The following is a 25,644-nucleotide window of genomic DNA, read 5'->3' on the forward strand; positions in this document are numbered from 1 at the left end:
GATGCTGGTTAATGCCCCTTTCAAGCTGCAAATATTTTTGAGTCATTCAGAGCTCTCTGACAGTTTTTGGGCCACCAACATTTTCTGGACTATAGGGGGTCTAGGATGTCTGTAAACCCCTTTTTTGGGCCTCCAAAGTTTTCAACCTTTTTGCAGGCCTAAGATGCATTTTAAGGCCTTTTTTGCCTGCTAACATATTCTGAACGTTCAGGGGTATAGGATTCATTTTTTCGTTCCCTAAATATTTTTGAGAATTTCAGTGGTCTAGGATGCTGGTTAATGCCCCTTTCAAGCTGCAAATGTTTTTGGGGTCATTCAGAGCTCTCTGACAGTTTTTGGGCCACCAACATTTTCTGGACTTTAGGGGGTCTAGGATGTCTGTAAACCCCTTTTTTGGGCCTCCAAAGTTTTCAACCTTTTTGCAGGCCTAAGATGCATTTTAAGGCCTTTTTTGCCTGCTAACATATTCTGAACGTTCACGGGTGTAGGATGCATTTTCTGTGCCAAAAATATTTTTGGGAAATTCAGTCGTCTAGGATGCGGGTTAATGCCCCTTTCAGGCTGCAAATGTTTTTTGGACATTCAGAGCTCTCTGAAACAGTTTTTGGGCCACCAACATTTTCTGGACTTTAGGGGGTCTAGGATGCCTGTAAACCCCTTTTTTGGGCCTTCAAAGTTTTCAACCTTTTTGCAGGCCTAAGATGCATTTTAAGGCCTTTTTTGCCTGCTAACATATTCTGAACGTTCACGGGTGTAGGATGCATTTTCCGTGCCCAAAATATTTTTTGGAAATTCAGTCGTCTAGGATGCGGGTTAATGCCCCTTTCAGGCTGCAAATGTTTTTTGGACATTCAGAGCTCTCTGAAACAGTTTTTGGGCCACCAACATTTTCTGGACTTTAGGGGGTCTAGGATGTCTGTAAAGCCCTTTTTTGGGCCTCCAAAGTTTTCAACTTTTTTGCAGGCCTTAGAGGCATTTTAAGGGCTTTTTTGGCTGCTAACATATACTGAACGTTCAGGGGTATAGGATTCATTTTTTCGTTCCCAATATATTTTTGGGATTTTCAGTGGACTAGGATGCGGGTTAATGCACCTTTCAGGCTGCAAATGTTTTTGGGACATGCAGAGCTCTCTGACACAGTTTTTGGGCCACCATAAATTTCTGGACTTTAGGGGCTCTAGGATGCCTGTAAACCCCTTTTTTGGGCATCCAAAGTTTTCAACCTTTTTGCAGGCCTAAGATGCATTTTAAGGCCTTTTTGGGCTGCTAAAATATACTGAACTTTCAGGGTATAGGATGCATTTCCCGTGCCCAAAATATTTTTGGGAAATTCACTGGTCTAGGATGCGGGTTAATGCCCCTTTCAGGCTGCAAATGTTTTTGGGACATTCAGAGCTCTCTGGCACAGTTTTTGGGCCACCAACATTTTCTGGACTTTAGGGGGGCTAGGATGCCTGTAAACCCCTTTTTTGGGCCTCCAAATTTTTCAACCTTTTTGCAGGCCTAAGATGCATTTTAAGGCCTTTTTTGCCTGCTCACATATTCTGAACGTTCACGGGTGTAGGATGCATTTTCTGTGCCCAAAATATTTTTGGGAAATTCAGTCGTCTAGGATGCGGGTTAATGCCCCTTTCAGGCTGCAAATATTTTTGGGACATTCAGAGCTCTCTGACACAGTTTTTGGTCCACAAACCTTTTCTGGACTTTAGGGGGTCTAGGATGTCTGTAAAGCCCTTTTTTGGGCCTCCAAAGTTTTCAACCTTTTTGCAGGCCTTAGATGCATTTTAAGGGCTTTTTTGGCTGCTAACATATACTGAACGTTCAAGGGTATAGGATTCATTTTTTCGTCCCTAATATATTTTTGGGATTTTCAGTGGTCTAGGATGTGGGTTAATGCCCCTTTCAGGCTGCAAATGTTTTTGGGAAATTCAGAGCTGTCTGACACAGTTTTTGGCCCACCAATATTTTCTGGACTTTAGGGGCTCTAGGATGCCTATAAACCCCTTTTTTGGGCATCCAAAGTTTTCAACCTTTTTGCAGGCCTAAGATGCATTTTAAGGCCTTTTTGGGCTGCTAAAATATACTGAACTTTCAGGGTGTAGGATGCATTTCCCGTGCCAAAATATTTTTGGGAAATTCAGTGGTCTAGGATGCGGGTTAATGCCCCTTTCAGGCTGCAAATGTTTTTGGGACATTCAGAGCTCTCTGGCACAGTTTTTGGGCCACCAACATTTTCTGGACTTTAGGGGGGCTAGGATGCCTGTAAACCCCTTTTTTGGGCCTTCAAAGTTTTCAACCTTTTTGCAGGCCTAAGATGCATTTTAAGGCCTTTTCTTGGGCTGCTATCATATTCTGAACTTTCAGGGGTGTAGGATGCATTTTCCGTGCCCAAAATATTTTTGGGAAATTCAGTCGTCTAGGATGCGGGTTCATGCCCCTTTCAGGCTGCAAATGTTTTTGGGACATTCAGAGCTCTCTGACACAGTTTTTGGGCCACAAACATTTTCTGGACTTTAGGGGGTCTAGGATGTCTGTAAAGCCCTTTTTTGGCCTCCAAAGTTTTCAACCTTTTTGCAGGCCTTAGATGCATTTTCAGGGCTTTTTTGGCTGCTAACATATACTGAACGTTCAAGGGTATAAGATTCATTTTTTCGTCCCCAATATATTTTTGGGATTTTCAGTGGTCTAGGATGCGGGTTAATGCCCCTTTCAGGCTGCAAATGTTTTTGGGACATTCAGAGCTCTCTGACACAGTTTTTGGGCCACCAATATTTTCTGGACTTTAGGGGCTCTAGGATGCCTATGAACCCCTTTTTTGGGCATCCAAAGTTTTCAACCTTTTTGCAGGCCTAAAATGCATTTTAAGGCCTTTTTGGGGTGCTAACATATACTGAACTTTCAGGGTGTAGGATGCATTTTCCGTGCCCAAAATATTTTTGGGAAATTCAGTGGTCTAGGATGCGGGTTAATGCCCCTTTCAGGCTGCAAATGTTTTTTGGACATTCAGAGCTCTCTGAAACAGTTTTTGGGCCACCAACATTTTCTGGACTTTAGGGGGTCTAGGATGCCTGTAAACCCCTTTTTTGGGCCTTCAAAGTTTTCAACCTTTTTGCAGGCCTAAGATGCATTTTAAGGCCTTTTTTGCCTGCTAACATATTCTGAACGTTCATGGGTGTAGGATGCATTTTCCGTGCCCAAAATATTTTTTTGGAAATTCAGTCGTCTAGGATGCGGGTTAATGCCCCTTTCAGGATGCAAATGTTTTTGGGACATTCAGAGCTCTCTGACACAGTTTTTGGGCCACAAACATTTTCTGGACTTTAGGGGGTCTAGGATGTCTGTAAAGCCCTTTCTTGGGCCTCCAAAGATTTCAACCTTTTTGCAGGGCTTAGATGCATTTTCAGGGCTTTTTTGGCTGCTAACATATACTGAACGTTCAAGGATATAGGATTCATTTTTTCGTTTCCAAAATATTTTTGGGAAATCAGTGGTCTAGGATGCGGGTTAATGCCCCTTTCAGGCTGCACATGTTTTTGGGACATTCAGAGCTCTCTGGCACAGTTTTTGGCCCACCAACATTTTCTGGACTTTAGGGGGGCTAGGATGCCTGTAAACCCCTTTTTTGGGCCTTCACAGTTTTCAACCTTTTTGCAGGCCTAAGATGCATTTTAAGGCCTTCTTTTGGGCTGCTATCATATTCTGAACTTTCAGGGGTGTAGGGTGCATTTTTCGTGCCCAAAATATTTTTGGGATTTTCAGTGGTCTAGGATGCGGGTTAATGCCCCTTTCAGGCTGCAAATGTTTTTGGGACATTCAGAGCTCTCTGACACAGTTTTTGGGCCACCAATAATTTCTGGACTTTAGGGGCTCTAGGATGCCTGTAAACCCCTTTTTTGGGCATCCAAAGTTTTCAACCTTTTTGCAGGCCTAAGATGCATGTTAAGGCTTTTTTAGGCTGCTAACATATACTGAACTTTCAGGGTGTAGGATGCATTTTCCGTGCCCAAAATATTTTTGGGAAATTCAGTGGTCTAGGATGCTGGTTAATGCCCCTTTCAAGCTGCAAATGTTTTTGGGTCATTCAGAGCTCTCTGACAGTTTTTGGGCCACCAACATTTTCTGTACTTTAGGGGGTCTAGGATGTCTGTAAACCCCTTTTTTGGGCCTCCAAAGTTTTCAACCTTTTTGCAGGCCTAAGATGCATTTTAAGGCCTTTTTTGCCTGCTAACATATTCTGAACGTTCACGGGTGTAGGATGCATTTTCCGTGCCCAAAATATTTTTGGGAAATTCAGTCGTCTAGGATGCGGGTTAATGCCCCTTTCAGGCTGCAAATGTTTTTGGGACATTCAGAGCTCTCCGCCACAGTATTTGGGCCACAAACATTTTCTGGACTTTAGGGGGTCTAGGATGTCTGTAAAGCCCTTATTTGGGCCTCCAAAGATTTCAACCTTTTTGCAGGCCTTAGATGCATTTTCAGGGCTTTTTTGGCTGCTAACATATACTGAACGTTCAATGGTATAGGATTCATTTTTTCGTTCCCAAAATATTTTTGGGAAATTCAGTGGTCTAGGATGTGGGTTAATGCCCCTTTCAGGCTGCAAATGTTTTTGGGACATTCAGAGCTCTCTGACACAGTTTTTGGGCCACCAATATTTTATGGACTTTAGGGGCTCTAGGATGCCTGTAAACCCCTTTTTTGGGCATCCAAAGTTTTCAACCTTTTTGCAGGCCTAAGATGCATTTTAAGGCCTTTTTGGGCTGCTAAAATATACTGAACTTTCAGGGTGTAGGATGCATTTCCCGTGCCCAAAATATTTTTGGGAAATTCAGTCGTCTAGGATGCGGGTTAATGCCCCTTTCAGGATGCAAATGTTTTTGGGACATTCAGAGCTCTCTGACACCATTTTTGGGCCACAAACATTTTCTGGACTTTAGGGGGTCTAGGATGTCTGTAAAGCCCTTTTTTGGGCCTCCAAAGTTTTCAACTTTTTTGCAGGCCTTAGAGGCATCTTAAGGGCTTTTTTGGCTGCTAACATATACTGAACGTTCAGGGGTATAGGATTCATTTTTTCGTTCCCAATATATTTTTGGGATTTTCAGTGGTCTAGGATGCGGGTTAATGCCCCTTTCAGGCTGCAAATGTTTTTGGGACATGCAGAGCTCTCTGACACTGTTTTTGGGCCACCAATAATTTCTGGACTTTAGGTGCTCTAGGATGCCTGTAAACCCCTTTTTTGGGCATCCAAAGTTTTCAACCTTTTTGCAGGCCTAAGATGCATTTTAAGGCCTTTTTGGGCTGCTAACATATACTGAACTTTCAGGGTGTAGGATGCATTTTCCGTGCCCAAAATATTTTTGGGAAATTCAGTGGTCTAGGATGCTGGTTAATGCCCCTTTCAAGCTGCAAATATTTTTGGGTCATTCAGAGCTCTCTGACAGTTTTTGGGCCACCAACATTTTCTGGACTATAGGGGGTCTAGGATGTCTGTAAACCCCTTTTTTGGGCCTCCAAAGTTTTCAACCTTTTTGCAGGCCTAAGATGCATTTTAAGGCCTTTTTTGCCTGCTAACATATTCTGAACGTTCAGGGGTATAGGATTCATTTTTTCGTTCCCAATATATTTTTGGGATTTTCAGTGGTCTAGGATGCGGGTTAATGCCCCTTTCAGGCTGCAAATGTTTTTGGGACATGCAGAGCTCTCTGACACAGTTTTTGGGCCACCAATAATTTCTGGACTTTAGGGGCTCTAGGATGCCTGTAAACCCCTTTTTTGGGCATCCAAAGTTTTCAACCTTTTTGCAGGCCTAAGATGCATTTTAAGGCCTTTTTGGGCTGCTAAAATATACTGAACTTTCAGGGTATAGGATGCATTTCCCGTGCCCAAAATATTTTTGGGAAATTCAGTGGTCTAGGATGCGGGTTAATGCCCCTTTCAGGCTGCAAATGTTTTTGGGACATTCAGAGCTCTCTGGCACAGTTTTTGGGCCACCAACATTTTCTGGACTTTAGGGGGGCTAGGATGCCTGTAAACCCCTTTTTTGGGCCTTCAAAGTTTTCAACCTTTTTGCAGGCCTAAGATGCATTTTAAGGCCTTTTTTTGGGCTGCTATCATATTCTGAACTTTCAGGGGTGTAGGATGCATTTTTCGTGCCCAAAATATTTTTGAGAATTTCAGTGGTCTAGGATGCTGGTTAATGCCCCTTTCAAGCTGCAAATGTTTTTGGGTTCATTCAGAGCTCTCTGACAGTTTTTGGGCCACCAACATTTTCTGGACTTTAGGGGCTCTAGGATGTCTGTAAACCCCTTTTTTGGGCCTCCAAAGTTTTCAACCTTTTTGCAGGCCTAAGATGCATTTTAAGGCCTTTTTTGCCTGCTAACATATTCTGAACGTTCACGGGTGTAGGATGCATTTTCTGTGCCCAAAATATTTTTGGGAAATTCAGTCGTCTAGGATGCGGGTTAATGCCCCTTTCAGGCTGCAAATATTTTTGGGACATTCAGAGCTCTCTGACACAGTTTTTGGGCCACAAACCTTTTCTGGACTTTAGGGGGTCTAGGATGTCTGTAAAGCCCTTTTTAGGGCCTCCAAAGTTTTCAACCTTTTTGCAGGCCTTAGATGCATTTTAAGGGCTTTTTTTGGCTGCTAACATATACTGAACGTTCAAGGGTATAGGATTCATTTTTTCGTCCCTAATATATTTTTGGGATTTTCAGTGGTCTAGGATGTGGGTTAATGCCCCTTTCAGGCTGCAAATGTTTTTGGGACATTCAGAGCTGTCTGACACAGTTTTTGGGCCACCAATATTTTCTGGACTTTAGGGGCTCTAGGATGCCTATAAACCCCTTTTTTGTGCATCCAAAGTTTTCAACCTTTTTGCAGGCCTAAGATGCATTTTAAGGCCTTTTTGGGCTGCTAAAATATACTGAACTTTCAGGGTGTAGGATGCATTTCCCGTGCCAAAATATTTTTGGGAAATTCAGTGGTCTAGGATGCGGGTTAATGCCCCTTTCAGGCTGCAAATGTTTTTTGGACATTCAGAGCTCTCTGAAACAGTTTTTGGGCCACCAACATTTTCTGGACTTTAGGGTGTCTAGGATGTCTGTAAAGCCCTTTCTTGGGCCTCCAAAGTTTTCAACTTTTTTGCAGGCCTTAGAGGCATTTTAAGGGCTTTTTTTGCTGCTAACATATACTGAACGTTCAGGGGTATAGGATTCATTTTTTCGTTCCCAATATATTTTTGGGATTTTCATTGTTCTAGGATGCGGGTTAATGCCCCTTTCAGGCTGCAAATGTTTTTGGGACATGCAGAGCTCTCTGACACAGTTTTTGGGCCACCAATAATTTCTGGACTTTAGGGGCTCTAGGATGCCTGTAAACCCCTTTTTTGGGCATCCAAAGTTTTCAACCTTTTTGCAGGCCTAAGATGCATTTTAAGGCCTTTTTGGGCTGCTAACATATACTGAACTTTCAGGGTGTAGGATGCATTTTCCGTGCCCAAAATATTTTTGGGAAATTCAGTGGTCTAGGATGCTGGTTAATGCCCCTTTCAAGCTGCAAATATTTTTGGGTCATTCAGAGCTCTCTGAAACAGTTTTTGGGCCACCAACATTTTCTGGACTTTAGGGGGTCTAGGATGCCTGTAAACCCCTTTTTTGGGCCTTCAAAGTTTTCAACCTTTTTGCAGGCCTAAGATGCATTTTAAGGCCTTTTTTGCCTGCTAACATATTCTGAACGTTCACGGGTGTAGGATGCATTTTCTGTGCCCAAAATATTTTTTGGAAATTCAGTCGTCTAGGATGCGGGTTAATGCCCCTTTCAGGATGCAAATGTTTTTGGGACATTCAGAGCTCTCTGACACCGTTTTTGGGCCACAAACATTTTCTGGACTTTAGGGGGTCTAGGATGTCTGTAAAGCCCTTTTTTGGGCCTCCAAAGTTTTCAACTTTTTTGCAGGCCTTAGAGGCACTTTAAGGGCTTTTTTGGCTGCTAACATATACTGAACGTTCAGGGGTATAGGATTCATTTTTTCGTTCCCAATATATTTTTGGGAATTTCAGTGGTCTAGGATGCGGGTTAATGCCCCTTTCAGGCTGCAAATGTTTTTGGGACATGCAGAGCTCTCTGACACAGTTTTTGGGCCACCAATAATTTCTGGACTTTAGCTGCTCTAGGATGCCTGTGAACCCCTTTTTTGGGCATCCAAAGTTTTCAACCTTTTTGCAGGCCTAAGATGCATTTTAAGGCCTTTTTGGACTGCTAAAATATACTGAACTTTCAGGGTGTAGGATGCATTTCCCGTGCCCAAAATATTTTTGGGAAATTCAGTGGTCTAGGATGCGGGTTAATGCCCCTTTCAGGCTGCAAATGTTTTTGGGACATTCAGAGCTCTCTGGCACAGTTTTTGGGCCACCAACATTTTCTGGACTTTAGGGGGGCTAGGATGCCTGTAAACCCCTTTTTTGGGCCTTCAAAGTTTTCAACCTTTTTGCAGGCCTAAGATGCATTTTAAGGCCTTTTTTTTGGGCTGCTATCATATTCTGAACTTTCAGGGGTGTAGGATGCATTTTTCGTGCCCAAAATATTTTTGAGAATTTCAGTGGTCTAGGATGCTGGTTAATGCCCCTTTCAAGCTGCAAATGTTTTTGGGGTCATTCAGAGCTCTCTGACAGTTTTTGGGCCACCAACATTTTCTGGACTTTAGGGGGTCTAGGATGTCTGTAAACCCCTTTTTTGGGCCTCCAAAGTTTTCAACCTTTTTGCAGGCCTAAGATGCATTTTAAGGCCTTTTTTGCCTGCTAACATATTCTGAACGTTCACGGGTGTAGGATGCATTTTCTGTGCCCAAAATATTTTTGGGAAATTCAGTCATCTAGGATGCGGGTTAATGCCCCTTTCAGGCTGCAAATGTTTTTTGGACATTCAGAGCTCTCTGAAACAGTTTTTGGGCCACCAACATTTTCTGGACTTTAGGGGGTCTAGGATGCCTGTAAACCCCTTTTTTGGGCCTTCAAAGTTTTCAACCTTTTTGCAGGCCTAAGATGCATTTTAAGGCCTTTTTTGCCTGCTAACATATTCTGAACGTTCACGGGTGTAGGATGCATTTTCCGTGCCCAAAATATTTTTGGGAAATTCAGTCGTCTAGGATGCGGTTAATGCCCCTTTCAGGATGCAAATGTTTTTGGGACATTCAGAGCTCTCTGACACCGTTTTTGGGCCACAAACATTTTCTGGACTTTAGGGGGTCTAGGATGTCTGTAAAGCCCTTATTTGGGCCTCCAAAGATTTCAACCTTTTTGCAGGCCTTAGATGCATTTTCAGGGCTTTTTTGGCTGCTAACATATACTGAACGTTCAAGGGTATAGGATTCATTTTTTCGTTCCCAAAATATTTTTGGGAAATTCAGTGGTCTAGGATGTGGGTTAATGCCCCTTTCAGGCTGCAAATGTTTTTGGGACATTCAGAGCTCTCTGACACAGTTTTTGGGCCACCAATATTTTATGGACTTTAGGGGCTATAGGATTGCTTGTAAACCCCTTTTTTGGGCATCCAAAGTTTTCAACCTTTTTGCAGGCCTAAGATGCATTTTAAGGCCTTTTTGGGCTGCTAAAATATACTGAACTTTCAGGGTGTAGGATGCATTTCCCGTGCCCAAAATATTTTTGGGAAATTCAGTGGTCTAGGATGCTGGTTAATGCCCCTTTCAAGCTGCAAATGTTTTTGGGTCATTCAGAGCTCTCTGACAGTTTTTGGGCCACCAACATTTTCTGTACTTTAGGGGGTCTAGGATGTCTGTAAACCCCTTTTTTGGGCCTCCAAAGTTTTCAACCTTTTTGCAGGCCTAAGATGCATTTTAAGGCCTTTTTTGCCTGCTAACATATTCTGAACGTTCACCGGTGTAGGATGCATTTTCCGTGCCCAAAATATTTTTGGGAAATTCAGTCGTCTAGGATGCGGGTTAATGCCCCTTTCAGGCTGCAAATGTTTTTGGGACATTCAGAGCTCTCCGACACAGTTTTTAGGCCACAAACATTTTCTGGACTTTAGGGGGTCTAGGATGTCTGTAAACCCCTTTTTTGGGCCTTCAAAGTTTTCAACCTTTTTGCAGGCCTAAGATGCATTTTAAGGCCTTTTTTGCCTGCTAACATATTCTGAACGTTCACGGGTGTAGGATGCATTTTTTCGTTCCCAAAATATTTTTGGGAAATTCAGTGGTCTAGGATGTGGGTTAATGCCCCTTTCAGGCTGCAAATGTTTTTGGGACATTCAGAGCTCTCTGACACAGTTTTTGGGCCACCAACATTTTCTGGACTTTAGGGGGGCTAGGATGCCTGTAAACCCCTTTTTTGGGCCTTCAAAGTTTTCAACCTTTTTGCAGGCCTAAGATGCATTTTAAGGCCTTTTTTTGGGCTGCTATCATATTCTGAACTTTCAGGGGTGTAGGATGCATTTTTCGTGCCCAAAATATTTTTGAGAATTTCAGTGGTCTAGGATGCTGGTTAATGCCCCTTTCAAGCTGCAAATGTTTTTGGGGTCATTCAGAGCTCTCTGACAGTTTTTAGGCCACCAACATTTTCTAGACTTTAGGGGGTCTAGGATGTCTGTAAACCCCTTTTTTGGGCCTCCAAAGTTTTCAACCTTTTTGCAGGCCTAAGATGCATTTTAAGGCCTTTTTTGCCTGCTAACATATTCTGAACGTTCACGGGTGTAGGATGCATTTTCTGTGCCCAAAATATTTTTGGGAAATTCAGTCGTCTAGGATGCGGGTTAATGCCCCTTTCAGGCTGCAAATGTTTTTGGGACATTCAGAGCTCTCTGACACAGTTTTTGGGCCACAAACCTTTTCTGGACTTTAGGGGGTCTAGGATGTCTGTAAAGCCCTTTTTTGGGCCTCCAAAGTTTTCAACCTTTTTGCAGGCCTTAGATGCATTTTAAGGGCTTTTTTGGCTGCTAACATATACTGAACGTTCAAGGGTATAGGATTCATTTTTTCGTCCCTAATATATTTTTGGGATTTTCAGTGGTCTAGGATGTGGGTTAATGCCCCTTTCAGGCTGCAAATGTTTTTGGGACATTCAGAGCTCTCTGACACAGTTTTTGGGCCACCAATATTTTCTGGACTTTAGGGGCTCTAGGATGCCTATAAACCCCTTTTTTGGGCATCCAAAGTTTTCAACCTTTTTGCAGGCCTAAGATCCATTTTAAGGCCTTTTTGGGCTGCTAAAATATACTGAACTTTCAGGGTGTAGGATGCATTTCCCGTGCCCAAAATATTTTTGGGAAATTCAGTGGTCTAGGATGCGGGTTAATGCCCCTTTCAGGCTGCAAATGTTTTTGGGACATTCAGAGCTCTCTGGCACAGTTTTTGGGCCACCAACATTTTCTGGACTTTAGGGGGGCTAGGATGCCTGTAAACCCCTTTTTTGGGCCTTCAAAGTTTTCAACCTTTTTGCAGGCCTAAGATGCATTTTAAGGCCTTTTTTTGGGCTGCTATCATATTCTGAACTTTCAGGGGTGTAGGATGCATGTTTCGTGCCCAAAATATTTTTGAGAATTTCAGTGGTCTAGGATGCGGGTTAATGCCCCTTTGAAGCTGCAAATGTTTTTGGGTCATTCAGAGCTCTCTGACAGTTTTTGGGCCACCAACATTTTCTGGACTTTAGGGGGTCTAGGATGTCTGTAAACCCCTTTTTTGGGCCTCCAAAGTTTTCAACCATTTGCAGGCCTAAGATGCATTTTAAGGCCTTTTTTGCCTGCTAACATATTCTGAACGTTCACGGGTGTAGGATGCATTTTCCGTGCCCAAAATATTTTTGGGAAATTCAGTCGTCTAGGATGCGGGTTCATGCCCCTTTCAGGCTGCAAATGTTTTTGGGACATTCAGAGCTCTCTGACACAGTTTTTGGGCCACAAACATTTTCTGGACTTTAGGGGGTCTAGGATGTCTGTAAAGCCCTTTTTTGGGCCTCCAAAGTTTTCAACCTTTTTGCAGGCCTTAGATGCATTTTCAGGGCTTTTTTGGCTGCTAACATATACTGAACGTTCAAGGGTATAGGATTCATTTTTTCGTCCCCAATATATTTTTGGGATTTTCAGTGGTCTAGGATGTGGGTTAATGCCCCTTTCAGGCTGCAAATGTTTTTGGGACATTCAGAGCTCTCTGACACAGTTTTTGGGCCACCAATATTTTCTGGACTTTAGGGGCTCTAGGATGCCTATGAACCCCTTTTTTGGGCATCCAAAGTTTTCAACCTTTTTGCAGGCCTAAAATGCATTTTAAGGCCTTTTTGGGGTGCTAACATATACTGAACTTTCAGGGTGTAGGATGCATTTTCCGTGCCCAAAATATTTTTGGGAAATTCAGTGGTCTAGGATGCGGGTTAATGCCCCTTTCAGGCTACAAATGTTTTTTGGACATTCAGAGCTCTCTGAAACAGTTTTTGGGCCACCAACATTTTCTGGACTTTAGGGGGTCTAGGATGCCTGTAAACCCCTTTTTTGGGCCTTCAAAGTTTTCAACCTTTTTGCAGGCCTAAGATGCATTTTAAGGCCTTTTTTGCCTGCTAACATATTCTGAACGTTCACGGGTGTAGGATGCATTTTCCGTGCCCAAAATATTTTTTGGAAATTCAGTCGTCTAGGATGCGAGTTAATGCCCCTTTCAGGATGCAAATGTTTTTGGGACATTCAGAGCTCTCTGACACCGTTTTTGGGCCACAAACATTTTCTGGACTTTAGGGGGTCTAGGATGTCTGTAAAGCCCTTTTTTGGGCCTCCAAAGTTTTCAACTTTTTTGCAGGCCTTAGAGGCATTTTAAGGGCTTTTTTGGCTGCTAACATATACTGAACGTTCAGGGGTATAGGATTCATTTTTTCGTTCCCAATATATTTTTGGGATTTCCAGTGGTCTAGGATGCGGGTTAATGCCCCTTTCAGGCAGCAAATGTTTTTGGGACATGCAGAGCTCTCTGACACAGTTTTTGGGCCACCAATAATTTCTGGACTTTAGGGGCTCTAGGATGCCTGTAAACCCCTTTTTTGGGCATCCAAAGTTTTCAACCTTTTTGCAGGCCTAAGATGCATTTTAAGGCCTTTTTGGGCTGCTAAAATATACTGAACTTTCAGGGTGTAGGATGCATTTCCCGTGCCCAAAATATTTTTGGGAAATTCAGTGGTCTAGGATGCGGGTTAATGCCCCTTTCAGGCTGCAAATGTTTTTGGGACATTCAGAGCTCTCTGGCACAGTTTTTGGGCCACCAACATTTTCTGGACATTAGGGGGGCTAGGATGCCTGTAAACCCCTTTTTTGGGCCTTCAAAGTTTTCAACCTTTTTGCAGGCCTAAGATGCATTTTAAGGCCTTTTTTTGGGCTGCTATCATATTCTGAACTTTCAGGGGTGTAGGATGCATTTTTCGTGCCCAAAATATTTTTGAGAATTTCAGTGGTCTAGGATGCTGGTTAATGCCCCTTTCAAGCTGCAAATGTTTTTGGGGTCATTCAGAGCTCTCTGACAGTTTTTGGGCCACCAACATTTTCTGGACTTTAGAGGGTCTAGGATGTCTGTAAACCCCTTTTTTGGGCCTCCAAAGTTTTCAACCTTTTTGCAGGCCTAAGATGCATTTTAAGGCCTTTTTTGCCTGCTAACATATTCTGAACGTTCACGGGTGTAGGATGCATTTTCCGTGCCCAAAATATTTTTTGGAAATTCAGTCGTCTAGGATGCGGGTTAATGCCCCTTTCAGGATGCAAATGTTTTTGGGACATTCAGAGCTCTCTGACACCGTTTTTGGGCCACAAACATTTTCTGGACTTTAGGGGGTCTAGGATGTCTGTAAAGCCCTTTTTTGGGCCTCCAAAGTTTTCAACTTTTTTGCAGGCCTTAGAGGCATTTTAAGGGCTTTTTTGGCTGCTAACATATACTGAACGTTCAGGGGTATAGGATTCATTTTTTCGTTCCCAATATATTTTTGGGATTTTCAGTGGTCTAGGATGCAGGTTAATGCCCCTTTCAGGCTGCAAATGTTTTTGGGACATGCAGAGCTCTCTGACACAGTTTTTGGGCCACCAATAATTTCTGGACTTTAGGGGCTCTAGGATGCCTGTAAACCCCTTTTTTGGGCATCCAAAGTTTTCAACCTTTTTGCAGGCCTAAGATGCATTTTAAGGCCTTTTTGGGCTGCTAAAATATACTGAACTTTCAGGGTGTAGGATGCATTTCCCGTGCCCAAAATATTTTTGGGAAATTCAGTGGTCTAGGATGCGGGTTAATGCCCCTTTCAGGCTGCAAATGTTTTTGGGACATTCAGAGCTCTCTGGCACAGTTTTTGGGCCACCAACATTTTCTGGACTTTAGGGGGGCTAGGATGCCTGTAAACCCCTTTTTTGGGCCTTCAAAGTTTTCAACCTTTTTGCAGGCCTAAGATGCATTTTAAGGGTTTTTTTTGGGCTGCTATCATATTCTGAACTTTCAGGGGTGTAGGATGCATTTTTCGTGCCCAAAATATTTTTGATAATTTCAGTGGTCTAGGATGCTGGTTAATGCCCCTTTCAAGCTGCAAATGTTTTTGGGGTCATTCAGAGCTCTCTGACAGTTTTTGGGCCACCAACATTTTCTGGACTTTAGGGGGTCTAGGATGTCTGTAAACCCCTTTTTTGGGCCTCCAAAGTTTTCAACCTTTTGCAGGCCTAAAATGCATTTTAAGGCCTTTTTTGCCTGCTAACATATTCTGAATGTTCACGGGTGTAGGATGCATTTTCTGTGCCCAAAATATTTTTGGGAAATTCAGTCGTCTAGGATGCGGGTTAATGCCCCTTTCAGGCTGCAAATGTTTTTGGACATTCAGAGCTCTCTGAAACAGTTTTTGGGCCACCAACATTTTCTGGACTTTAGGGGGTCTAGGATGCCTGTAAACCCCGTTTTTGGGCCTTCACAGTTTTCAACCTTTTTGCAGGCCTAAGATGCATTTTAAGGCCTTTTTGGGCTGCTAAAATATACTGAACTTTCAGGGTGTAGGATGCATTTCCCGTGCCCAAAATATTTTTGGGAAATTCAGTGGTCTAGGATGCGGGTTAATGCCCCTTTCAGGCTGCAAATGTTTTTGGGACATTCAGAGCTCTCTGGCACAGTTTTTGGGCCACCAACATTTTCTGGACTTTAGGGGGGCTAGGATGCCTGTAAACCCCTTTTTTGGGCCTTCAAAGTTTGCAACCTTTTTGCAGGCCTAAGATGCATTTTAAGGCCTTTTTTTGGGCTGCTATCATATTCTGAACTTTCAGGGGTGTAGGATGCATTTTTCGTGCCCAAAATATTTTTGAGAATTTCAGTGGTCTAGGATGCTGGTTAATGCCCCTTTCAAGCTGCAAATGTTTTTGGGGTCATTCAGAGCTCTCTGACAGTTTTTGGGCCACCAACATTTTCTGGACTTTAGGGGGTCTAGGATGTCTGTAAACCCCTTTTTTGGGCCTCCAAAGTTTTCAACCTTTTTGCAGGCCTAAAATGCATTTTAAGGCCTTTTTTGCCTGCTAACATATTCTGAACGTTCACGGGTGTAGGATGGATTTTCCGTGCCCAAAATATTTTTGGGAAATTCAGTCGTCTAGGATGCGGGTTAATGCCCCTTTCAGGATGCAAATGTTTTTGGGACATTCAGAGCTCTCTGACACCGTTTTTGGGCCACAAACATTTTCTGGACTTTAGGGGGTCTAGGATGTCTGTAAAGCCCTTTTTTGGGCCTCCAAAGTTTTCAACTTTTTTGCAGGCCTTAGAGGCATTTTAAGGGCTTTTTTGGCTGCTAACATATACTGAACGTTCAGGGGTATAGGATTCATTTTTTCGTTCCCAATATATTTTTGGGATTTTCAGTGGTCTAGGATGCGGGTTAATGCCCCTTTCAGGCTGCAAATGTTTTTGGGACATGCAGAGCTCTCTGACACAGTTTTTGGGCCACCAATAATTTCTGGACTTTAGGGGCTCTAGGATGCCTGTAAACCCCTTTTTTGGGCATCCAAAGTTTTCAACCTTTTTGCAGGCCTAAGATGCATTTTAAGGCCTTTTTGGGCTGCTAAAATATACTGAACTTTCAGGGTGTAGGATGCATTTCCCGTGCCCAAAATATTTTTGGGAAATTCAGTGGTCTAGGATGCGGGTTAATGCCCCTTTCAGGCTGCAAATGTTTTTGGGACATTCAGAGCTCTCTGGCACAGTTTTTGGGCCACCAACATTTTCTGGACATTAGGGGGGCTAGGATGCCTGTAAACCCCTTTTTTGGGCCTTCAAAGTTTTCAACCTTTTTGCAGGCCTAAGATGCATTTTAAGGCCTTTTTTTGGGCTGCTATCATATTCTGAACTTTCAGGGGTGTAGGATGCATTTTTCGTGCCCAAAATATTTTTGAGAATTTCAGTGGTCTAGGATGCTGGTTAATGCCCCTTTCAAGCTGCAAATGTTTTTGGGGTCATTCAGAGCTCTCTGACAGTTTTTGGGCCACCAACATTTTCTGGACTTTAGGGGGTCTAGGATGTCTGTAAACCCCTTTTTTGGGCCTCCAAAGTTTTCAACCTTTTTGCAGGCCTAAGATGCATTTTAAGGCCTTTTTTGCCTGCTAACATATTCTGAACGTTCACGGGTGTAGGATGCATTTTCTGTGCCCAAAATATTTTTGGGAAATTCAGTCGTCTAGGATGCGGGTTAATGCCCCTTTCAGGCTGCAAATGTTTTTTGGACATTCAGAGCTCTCTGAAACAGTTTTTGGGCCACCAACATTTTCTGGACTTTAGGGGGTCTAGGATGCCTGTAAACCCCTTTTTTGGGCCTTCAAAGTTTTCAACCTTTTTGCAGGCCTAAGATGCATTTTAAGGCCTTTTTTGCCTGCTAACATATTCTGAACGTTCACGGGTGTAGGATGCATTTTCCGTGCCCAAAATATTTTTGGGAAATTCAGTCGTCTAGGATGCGGGTTAATGCCCCTTTCAGGATGCAAATGTTTTTGGGACATTCAGAGCTCTCTGACACCGTTTTTGGGCCACAAACATTTTCTGGACTTTAGGGGGTCTAGTATGTCTGTAAAGCCCTTTTTTGGGCCTCCAAAGTTTTCAACTTTTTTGCAGGCCTTAGAGGCATTTTAAGGGCTTTTTTGGCTGCTAACATATACTGAACGTTCAGGGGTATAGGATTCATTTTTTCGTTCCCAATATATTTTTGGGATTTTCAGTGGTCTAGGATGCGGGTTAATGCCCCTTTCAGGCTGCAAATGTTTTTGGGACATGCAGAGCTCTCTGACACAGTTTTTGGGCCACCAATAATTTCTGGACTTTAGGGGCTCTAGGATGCCTCTAAACCCCTTTTTTGGGCATCCAAAGTTTTCAACCTTTTTGCAGGCCTAAGATGCATTTTAAGGCCTTTTTGGGCTGCTAAAATATACTGAACTTTCAGGGTGTAGGATGCATTTCCCGTGCCCAAAATATTTTTGGGAAATTCAGTGGTCTAGGATGCGGGTTAATGCCCCTTTCAGGCTGCAAATGTTTTTGGGACATTCAGAGCTCTCTGGCACAGTTTTTGGGCCACCAACATTTTCTGGACTTTAGGGGGGCTAGGATGCCTGTAAACCCCTTTTTTGGGCCTCCAAAGTTTTCAACTTTTTTGCAGGCCTTAGAGGCATTTTAAGGGATTTTTTTGGCTGCTAACATATACTGAACGTTCAGGGGTATAGGATTCATTTTTTCGTTCCCAATATATTTTTGGGATTTTCAGTGGTCTAGGATGCGGGTTAATGCCCCTTTCAGGCTGCAAATGTTTTTGGGACATGCAGAGCTCTCTGACACAGTTTTTGGGCCACCAATAATTTCTGGATTTAGGGGCTCTAGGATGCCTGTAAACCCCTTTTTTGGGCATCCAAAGTTTTCAACCTTTTTGCAGGCCTAAGATGCATTTTAAGGCCTTTTTGGGCTGCTAAAATATACTGAACTTTCAGGGTGTAGGATGCATTTCCCGTGCCCAAAATATTTTTGGGAAATTCAGTGGTCTAGGATGCGGGTTAATGCCCCTTTCAGGCTGCAAATGCTTTTGGGACATTCAGAGCTCTCTGGCACAGTTTTTGGGCCACCAACATTTTCTGGACTTTAGGGGGGCTAGGATGCCTGTAAACCCCTTTTTTGGGCCTTCAAAGTTTTCAACCTTTTTGCAGGCCTAAGATGCATTTTAAGGCCTTTTTTGCCTGCTAACATATTCTGAACGTTCACGGGTGTAGGATGCATTTTCCGTGCCCAAAATATTTTTGGGAAATTCAGTCGTCTAGGATGCGGGTTAATGCCCCTTTCAGGATGCAAATGTTTTTGGGACATTCAGAGCTCTCTGACACCGTTTTTGGGCCACAAACATTTTCTGGACTTTAGGGGGTCTAGTATGTCTGTAAAGCCCTTTTTTGGGCCTCCAAAGTTTTCAACTTTTTTGCAGGCCTTAGAGGCATTTTAAGGGCTTTTTTGGCTGCTAACATATACTGAACGTTCAGGGGTATAGGATTCATTTTTTCGTTCCCAATATATTTTTGGGATTTTCAGTGGTCTAGGATGCGGGTTAATGCCCCTTTCAGGCTGCAAATGTTTTTGGGACATGCAGAGCTCTCTGACACAGTTTTTGGGCCACCAATAATTTCTGGACTTTAGGGGCTCTAGGATGCCTCTAAACCCCTTTTTTGGGCATCCAAAGTTTTCAACCTTTTTGCAGGCCTAAGATGCATTTTAAGGCCTTTTTGGGCTGCTAAAATATACTGAACTTTCAGGGTGTAGGATGCATTTCCCGTGCCCAAAATATTTTTGGGAAATTCAGTGGTCTAGGATGCGGGTTAATGCCCCTTTCAGGCTGCAAATGTTTTTGGGACATTCAGAGCTCTCTGGCACAGTTTTTGGGCCACCAACATTTTCTGGACTTTAGGGGGGCTAGGATGCCTGTAAACCCCTTTTTTGGGCCTCCAAAGTTTTCAACTTTTTTGCAGGCCTTAGAGGCATTTTAAGGGATTTTTTTGGCTGCTAACATATACTGAACGTTCAGGGGTATAGGATTCATTTTTTCGTTCCCAATATATTTTTGGGATTTTCAGTGGTCTAGGATGCGGGTTAATGCCCCTTTCAGGCTGCAAATGTTTTTGGGACATGCAGAGCTCTCTGACACAGTTTTTGGGCCACCAATAATTTCTGGATTTAGGGGCTCTAGGATGCCTGTAAACCCCTTTTTTGGGCATCCAAAGTTTTCAACCTTTTTGCAGGCCTAAGATGCATTTTAAGGCCTTTTTGGGCTGCTAAAATATACTGAACTTTCAGGGTGTAGGATGCATTTCCCGTGCCCAAAATATTTTTGGGAAATTCAGTGGTCTAGGATGGGGGTTAATGCCCCTTTCAGGCTGCAAATGCTTTTGGGACATTCAGAGCTCTCTGGCACAGTTTTTGGGCCACCAACATTTTCTGGACTTTAGGGGGGCTAGGATGCCTGTAAACCCCTTTTTTGGGCCTTCAAAGTTTTCAACCTTTTTGCAGGCCTAAGATGCATTTTAAGGCCTTTTTTTGGGCTGCTATCATATTCTGAACTTTCAGGGGTGTAGGATGCATTTTTCGTGCCCAAAATATTTTTGAGAATTTCAGTGGTCTAGGATGCTGGTTAATGCCCCTTTCAAGCTGCAAATGTTTTTGGGGTCATTCAGAGCTCTCTGACAGTTTTTGGGCCACCAACATTTTCTGGACTTTAGGGGGTCTAGGATGTCTGTAAACCCCTTTTTTGGGCCTCCAAAGTTTTCAACCTTTTTGCAGGCCTAAGATGCATTTTAAGGCCTTTTTTGCCTGCTAACATATTCTGAACGTTCACGGGTGTAGGATGCATTTTCTGTGCCCAAAATATTTTTGGGAAATTCAGTCGTCTAGGATGCGGGTTAATGCCCCTTTCAGGCTGCAAATGTTTTTTGGACATTCAGAGCTCTCTGAAACAGTTTTTGGGCCACCAACATTTTCTGGACTTTAGGGGGTCTAGGATGCCTGTAAACCCCTTTTTTGGGCCTTCAAAGTTTTCAACCTTTTTGCAGGCCTAATATGCATTTTAAGGCCTTTTTTGCCTGCTAACATATTCTGAACGTTCACGGGTGTAGGATGCATTTTCCGTGCCCAAAATATTTTTTGGAAATTCAGTCGTCTAGGATGCGGGTTAATGCCCCTTTCAGGATGCAAATGTTTTTGGGACATTCAGAGCTCTCTGACACCGTTTTTGGGCCACAAACATTTTCTGGACTTTAGGGGGTCTAGGATGTCTGTAAAGCCCTTTTTTGGGCCTCCAAAGTTTTCAACTTTTTTGTAGGCCTTAGAGGCATTTTAAGGGCTTTTTTGGCTGCTAACATATACTGAACGTTCAGGGGTATAGGATTCATTTTTTCGTTCCCAATATATTTTTGGGATTTTCAGTGGTCTAGGATGCGGGTTAATGCCCCTTTCAGGCTGCAAATGTTTTTGGGACATGCAGAGCTCTCTGACACAGTTTTTGGGCCACCAATAATTTCTGGACTTTAGGGGCTCTAGGATGCCTGTAAACCCCTTTTTTGGGCATCCAAAGTTTTCAACCTTTTTGCAGGCCTAAGATGCATTTTAAGGCCTTTTTGGGCTGCTAACATATACTGAACTTTCAGGGGTGTAGGATGCATTTTTCGTGCCCAATATATTTTCGGGATTTTCAGTGGTCTAGGATGCGGGTTAATGCCCCTTTCAGGCTGCAAATGTTTTTGGGACATTCAGAGCTCTCTGGCACAGTTTTTGGGCCACCAACATTTTCTGGACTTTAGGGGGCTAGGATGCCTGTAAACCCCTTTTTTGGGCCTTCAAAGTTTTCAACCTTTTTGCAGGCCTAAGATGCATTTTAAGGCCTTTTTTTGGGCTGCTATCATATTCTGAACTTTCAGGGGTGTAGGATGCATTTTTCGTGCCCAAAATATTTTTGAGAATTTCAGTGGTCTAGGATGCTGGTTAATGCCCCTTTCAAGCTGCAAATGTTTTTGGGGTCATTCAGAGCTCTCTGACAGTTTTTGGGCCACCAACATTTTCTGGACTTTTTAGGGGGTCTAGGATGTCTGTAAACCCCTTTTTTGGGCCTCCAAAGTTTTCAACCTTTTTGCAGGCCTAAGATGCATTTTAAGGCCTTTTTTGCCTGCTAACATATTCTGAACGTTCACGGGTGTAGGATGCATTTTCTGTGCCCAAAATATTTTTGGGAAATTCAGTCGTCTAGGATGCGGGTTAATGCCCCTTTCAGGCTGCAAATGTTTTTTGGACATTCAGAGCTCTCTGAAACAGTTTTTGGGCCACCAACATTTTCTGGACTTTAGGGGGTCTAGGATGCCTGTAAACCCCTTTTTTGGGCCTTCAAAGTTTTCAACCTTTTTGCAGGCCTAAGATGCATTTTAGGGCCTTTTTTGCCTGCTAACATATTCTGAACGTTCACGGGTGTAGGATGCATTTTCCGTGCCCAAAATATTTTTTGGAAATTCAGTCGTCTAGGATGCGGGTTAATGCCCCTTTCAGGATGCAAATGTTTTTGGGACATTCAGAGCTCTCTGACACCGTTTTTGGGCCACAAACATTTTCTGGACTTTAGGGGGTCTAGGATGTCTGTAAAGCCCTTTTTTGGGCCTCCAAAGTTTTCAACTTTTTTGCAGGCCTTAGAGGCATTTTAAGGGCTTTTTTGGCTGCTAACATATACTGAACGTTCAGGGGTATAGGATTCATTTTTTCGTTCCCAATATATTTTTGGGATTTTCAGTGGTCTAGGATGCGGGTTAATGCCCCTTTCAGGCTGCAAATGTTTTTGGGACATGCAGAGCTCTCTGACACAGTTTTTGGGCCACCAATTATTTCTGGACTTTAGGGGCTCTAGGATGCTTGTAAACCCCTTTTTTGGGCATCCAAAGTTTTCAACCTTTTTGCAGGCCTAAGATGCATTTTAAGGCCTTTTTGGGCTGCTAAAATATACTGAACTTTCAGGGTGTAGGATGCATTTCCCGTGCCCAAAATATTTTTGGGAAATTCAGTGGTCTAGGATGCGGGTTAATGGCCTTTTCAGGCTGCAAATGTTTTTGGGACATTCAGAGCTCTCTGCAACAGTTTTTGGGCCACCAACATTTTCTGGACTTTAGGGGGTCTAGGATGTCTGTAAACCCCTTTTTTGGGCCTCCAAAGTTTTCAACCTTTTTGCAGGCCTAAGATGCATTTTAAGGCCTTTTTTGCCTGCTAACATATTCTGAACGTTCACGGGTGTAGGATGCATTTTCTGTGCCCAAAATATTTTTGGGAAATTCAGTCGTCTAGGATGCGGGTTAATGCCCCTTTCAGGCTGCAAATGTTTTTTGGACATTCAGAGCTCTCTGAAACAGTTTTTGGGCCACCAACATTTTCTGGACTTTAGGGGGTCTAGGATGCCTGTAAACCCCTTTTTTGGGCCTTCAAAGTTTTCAACCTTTTTGCAGGCCTAAGATGCATTTTAAGGCCTTTTTTGCCTGCTAACATATTCTGAACGTTCACGGGTGTAGGATGCATTTTCCGTGCCCAAAATATTTTTGGGAAATTCAGTCGTCTAGGATGCGGGTTAATGCCCCTTTCAGGATGCAAATGTTTTTGGGACATTCAGAGCTCTCTGACACCGTTTTTGGGCCACAAACATTTTCTGGACTTTAGGGGGTCTAGTATGTCTGTAAAGCCCTTTTTTGGGCCTCCAAAGTTTTCAACTTTTTTGCAGGCCTTAGAGGCATTTTAAGGGCTTTTTTGGCTGCTAACATATACTGAACGTTCAGGGGTATAGGATTCATTTTTTCGTTCCCAATATATTTTTGGGATTTTCAGTGGTCTAGGATGCGGGTTAATGCCCCTTTCAGGCTGCAAATGTTTTTGGGACATGCAGAGCTCTCTGACACAGTTTTTGGGCCACCAATAATTTCTGGACTTTAGGGGCTCTAGGATGCCTCTAAACCCCTTTTTTGGGCATCCAAAGTTTTCAACCTTTTTGCAGGCCTACTGAACTTTCAGGGTGTAGGATGCATTTCCCGTGCCCAAAATATTTTTGGGAAATTCAGTGGTCTAGGATGCGGGTTAATGCCCCTTTCAGGCTGCAAATGTTTTTGGGACATTCAGAGCTCTCTGGCACAGTTTTTGGGCCACCAACATTTTCTGGACTTTAGGGGGGCTAGGATGCCTGTAAACCCCTTTTTTGGGCCTCCAAAGTTTTCAACTTTTTTGCAGGCCTTAGAGGCATTTTAAGGGATTTTTTTGGCTGCTAACATATACTGAACGTTCAGGGGTATAGGATTCATTTTTTCGTTCCCAATATATTTTTGGGATTTTCAGTGGTCTAGGATGCGGGTTAATGCCCCTTTCAGGCAGCAAATGTTTTTGGGACATGCAGAGCTCTCTGACACAGTTTTTGGGCCACCAATAATTTCTGGACTTTAGGGGCTCTAGGATGCCTGTAAACCCCTTTTTTGGGCATCCAAAGTTTTCAACCTTTTTGCAGGCCTAAGATGCATTTTAAGGCCTTTTTGGGCTGCTAAAATATACTGAACTTTCAGGGTGTAGGATGCATTTCCCGTGCCCAAAATATTTTTGGGAAATTCAGTGGTCTAGGATGCGGGTTAATGCCCCTTTCAGGCTGCAAATGTTTTTGGGACATTCAGAGCTCTCTGGCACAGTTTTTGGGCCACCAACATTTTCTGGACATTAGGGGGGCTAGGATGCCTGTAAACCCCTTTTTTGGGCCTTCAAAGTTTTCAACCTTTTTGCAGGCCTAAGATGCATTTTAAGGCCTTTTTTTGGGCTGCTATCATATTCTGAACTTTCAGGGGTGTAGGATGCATTTTTCGTGCCCAAAATATTTTTGAGAATTTCAGTGGTCTAGGATGCTGGTTAATGCCCCTTTCAAGCTGCAAATGTTTTTGGGGTCATTCAGAGCTCTCTGACAGTTTTTGGGACACCAACATTTTCTGGACTTTAGAGGGTCTAGGATGTCTGTAAACCCCTTTTTTGGGCCTCCAAAGTTTTCAACCTTTTTGCAGGCCTAAGATGCATTTTAAGGCCTTTTTTGCCTGCTAACATATTCTGAACGTTCACGGGTGTAGGATGCATTTTCCGTGCCCAAAATATTTTTTGGAAATTCAGTCGTCTAGGATGCGGGTTAATGCCCCTTTCAGGATGCAAATGTTTTTGGGACATTCAGAGCTCTCTGACACCGTTTTTGGGCCACAAACATTTTCTGGACTTTAGGGGGTCTAGGATGTCTGTAAAGCCCTTTTTTGGGCCTCCAAAGTTTTCAACTTTTTTGCAGGCCTTAGAGGCATTTTAAGGGCTTTTTTGGCTGCTAACATATACTGAACGTTCAGGGGTATAGGATTCATTTTTTCGTTCCCAATATATTTTTGGGATTTTCAGTGGTCTAGGATGCGGGTTAATGCCCCTTTCAGGCTGCAAATGTTTTTGGGACATTCAGAGCTCTCTGGCACAGTTTTTGGGCCACCAACATTTTCTGGACTTTAGGGGGGCTAGGATGCCTGTAAACCCCTTTTTTGGGCCTTCAAAGTTTTCAACCTTTTTGCAGGCCTAAGATGCATTTTAAGGGTTTTTTTTGGGCTGCTATCATATTCTGAACTTTCAGGGGTGTAGGATGCATTTTTCGTGCCCAAAATATTTTTGATAATTTCAGTGGTCTAGGATGCTGGTTAATGCCCCTTTCAAGCTGCAAATGTTTTTGGGGTCATTCAGAGCTCTCTGACAGTTTTTGGGCCACCAACATTTTCTGGACTTTAGGGGGTCTAGGATGTCTGTAAACCCCTTTTTTGGGCCTCCAAAGTTTTCAACCTTTTTGCAGGCCTAAAATGCATTTTAAGGCCTTTTTTGCCTGCTAACATATTCTGAATGTTCACGGGTGTAGGATGCATTTTCTGTGCCCAAAATATTTTTGGGAAATTCAGTCGTCTAGGATGCGGGTTAATGCCCCTTTCAGGCTGCAAATGTTTTTGGACATTCAGAGCTCTCTGAAACAGTTTTTGGGCCACCAACATTTTCTGGACTTTAGGGGGTCTAGGATGCCTGTAAACCCCTTTTTTGGGCCTTCACAGTTTTCAACCTTTTTGCAGGCCTAAGATGCATTTTAAGGCCTTTTTGGGCTGCTAAAATATACTGAACTTTCAGGGTGTAGGATGCATTTCCCGTGCCCAAAATATTTTTGGGAAATTCAGTGGTCTAGGATGCGGGTTAATGCCCCTTTCAGGCTGCAAATGTTTTTGGGACATTCAGAGCTCTCTGGCACAGTTTTTGGGCCACCAACATTTTCTGGACTTTAGGGGGGCTAGGATGCCTGTAAACCCCTTTTTTGGGCCTTCAAAGTTTTCAACCTTTTTGCAGGCCTAAGATGCATTTTAAGGCCTTTTTTTGGGCTGCTGTCATATTCTGAACTTTCAGGGGTGTAGGATGCATTTTTCGTGCCCAAAATATTTTTGAGAATTTCAGTGGTCTAGGATGCTGGTTAATGCCCCTTTCAAGCTGCAAATGTTTTTGGGGTCATTCAGAGCTCTCTGACAGTTTTTGGGCCACCAACATTTTCTGGACTTTAGGGGGTCTAGGATGTCTGTAAACCC

This window comes from Ambystoma mexicanum, chromosome 14, assembly GCF_040938575.1.
Source record: "Ambystoma mexicanum isolate Mex_15411 chromosome 14, UKY_AmexF1_1, whole genome shotgun sequence".
In the NCBI taxonomy this organism is placed as follows: Eukaryota; Metazoa; Chordata; class Amphibia; order Caudata; family Ambystomatidae; genus Ambystoma; species Ambystoma mexicanum.